Below are 2500 nucleotides of genomic sequence, written 5' to 3'. Positions count from 1 at the left end.
AGATAATGGGTTAGGAAAAAGTAAGGAAGAGGAAGAGGAAGATGAGGGGAGGAGAGAAGGACGAAGAAGAAGAGGAGGAGGAGGAGGAGGAGGAATGGAGGTAATAGGTGTATGTGTGTAGGGAAAAATGGGTTAGTTAATAGGTAAGGAAAAATTAATGGGTTATAATGGGGGTCGCAAAAGTAATGGGAAGGGGAAATGGGGGGAAAGAAGAGGAGGAGGAGGAGGAGGATTGTAATGGGTGAATGGGGTGATAAGGTATGGGGAGTGGATAGGAAGGGAAGGGAAAGAAATGGAATGTTGGGGAATGGAATGGAAGGGAAGGGGAAAAGAAGGGAAAGGAAGGGAAGGGATGGGAATAGAAAAGGGAAGGGAAGGGAAGAGAAGGGAAGGGAAGAGAAGAGAAAGGAAGGGAAAGGAATGGAAGGGAAGGGAAGAGAAAGGAAGGGAAGGGAAGGGGAGGGAAGGGAAGGGAGCAGCTATTAAGAAGTGCAATAATGGCCTAATGGGTTCTAAATGGGGGAGTTAATGGATGTCTAATGGGGAAGGGGGGGGAGGGGGAGGCATACACACACACGCACACACACACACACACACATATTGAGCAAAAAGTACACACAATAATTGACTAACTAACTCTCTCTCTCTCTCTCATCTTCATTATTTCTTTTGCTAATTTCTTTTTTCAATTATTTTTATTTTATTTCTGAAGTAGTAGTAGTAGTAGTAGTAGTAGTAGTGATGGTGGTAGTGGTAGTAGTAGTAGTAGTAGTGATGGTGGTAGTGGTAGTAGTAGTAGTAGTAGTAGTAGTAGTAGTAGTAGTAGTAGTAGTAGTAGTAGTAGTCGTCAGCTTGCCACTCTCTTACCCCCATCAATAATAATAATAATAATAATAATAATAATAATAATGATAATAATAATAATAAGACTTGTTTTTCTTCTCTTATAACTTTATTTATGTATAAGTCCAGACAGTTCTTCCCTCCTCCTCCTCCTCCCCCTCCTCCTCCTCCTTCTTCCTTGCCTTCCATAATAATAATAATAATAATAATAATAATAATAATGATAATAATAATAATAATAATAATAATAATAATAATAATAATAGCAAAGATATTGATTGATTTCCCTCTTTCCAATGTGTGTGTGTGTGTGTGTGTGTGTGTGTGTGTGTGTGTGTGTGTGTGTGTGAGATAGTAGTAGTACACACACACACACACACACACACACACACCGCTAGCTAACAAAGACACAATACAGACGTACATATGTGTGTGTGTGTGTGTGTGTGTGTGTGTGTGTGTGTGTGTGTGTGTGTGTGTGTGTGTGTGTGTGTGTGTGTGTGTGTGTGTGTGTGTGTGTGTGTGTTAACCCCCCCTCCTCCTCCTTCTCTTCCTCCACCCCTATAATTGAGTGAGCATGTGTAGTGGAGGAGAAGGAGGAGGAGGAGGAGGAGGAGGAGGAGGAGGAGGAGGAGGAGGAGGAGGAGGAGGAAGATCTTCACCAACCCCACACCTCTTCTCTTCCTCCTCCTCCTCTTCTTCCTCTTCCGCTATGCCCTACCTAGACCAGCCAAGGTCGGGAGGAGATGGGAAGAAGAGGAGGAGGAGGAGGAGGAGGAAGAAAGGGAGGGAGGGAGAGAAAAAACTCCTCCCCCTTTTTTCTCTCTATATATACAAAAACTGAGAGGGAGAGAAGGGGGGAAGGGGGGGCATGTATGTATGTATGTATGTATGTATGTGTGTGTGCGTGTGTGTGTGTATGTATGTCAGTATGTACATAATAAGTATACACATGAACGTATTTTAATAATGGAATAAGGAGGAGCGGGAAGAGGAGGAGGAGGAGGAGGAGGAGGAGGAGGAGGAGGAAGACAGGGGAAGAGAGGAGGGGAGAAGAGAAGGAAGGAGCAGAGAGAGAGAGAGAGAGAGAAGGGGGGGTCAAAAAAAGGGTGGGGGGTTAGGGGGGGCTGGTATGAATGCATTGAGATCATCGTCATCATCATCATCATCGTCATTATTAAGTTAACAATATGTACAGCATCTTCACCTGTGTGTGTGTGTGTGTGTGTGTGTGTGTGTGTGTGTGTGTGTGTGTGTGTGTGTTGTATTGCTTTCTTTCCTTTCCTTTCAATCTTCTCTCTCTCTCTCTCTCTCTACCTTCCCCCCCCTTTCTTTCCCCTCCATTCACTTCCCAGGTTTCATTTTCTCTTTCCCTTCCATCCTTCCTTTCTTTTTTTCCTTTTCATCCATTCCCTTCCTCTTTTTTAACTCTCTTTTCTTCTCTCTCTTCCTCTTCCATCCTATCTCTCTTCCTTCCTTCACTTTCATTGGCTTCGTTTTCCTCTCCCTCCTCTTCCCTCTTCTGTTCTCTCCTTCCTTCCCTATCTTCTCTTTCCTAACTTCCTTTTCCTTCCCTTATTCCCTCTTAATTTTGTTCCCTTCCTCTCCTTTTCCTTTCTTTCCTAACTCTTTTCATTTCCTTCCTTCTTCATTTCCT

At 43.5% G+C, this 2500-nt stretch overlaps 1 long non-coding RNA gene across 1 annotated transcript in view; it reads left to right on the top strand.

Moving 5' to 3' along the window:
• The first annotated feature begins 1211 nt into the window (after positions 1-1211).
• LOC127006391 (uncharacterized) overlaps positions 1212-2500 on the top strand; it is a 3489-nt gene continuing 2200 nt past the window's right edge. The window contains exons 1-2 of the long non-coding RNA XR_007759554.1: positions 1212-1427; positions 1458-2500. The exon at positions 1458-2500 is cut by the window's right edge and continues 2200 nt beyond it. This is a non-coding gene — a long non-coding RNA (uncharacterized LOC127006391). The remainder of the gene's footprint in view (positions 1428-1457) is intronic.

This window comes from Eriocheir sinensis, chromosome 32, assembly GCF_024679095.1.
Source record: "Eriocheir sinensis breed Jianghai 21 chromosome 32, ASM2467909v1, whole genome shotgun sequence".
Taxonomy (NCBI): Eukaryota; Metazoa; Arthropoda; class Malacostraca; order Decapoda; family Varunidae; genus Eriocheir; species Eriocheir sinensis.
Note: the sequence above shows the minus strand (reverse complement) of the source record. Positions and strands in the feature narration are given on the sequence as shown.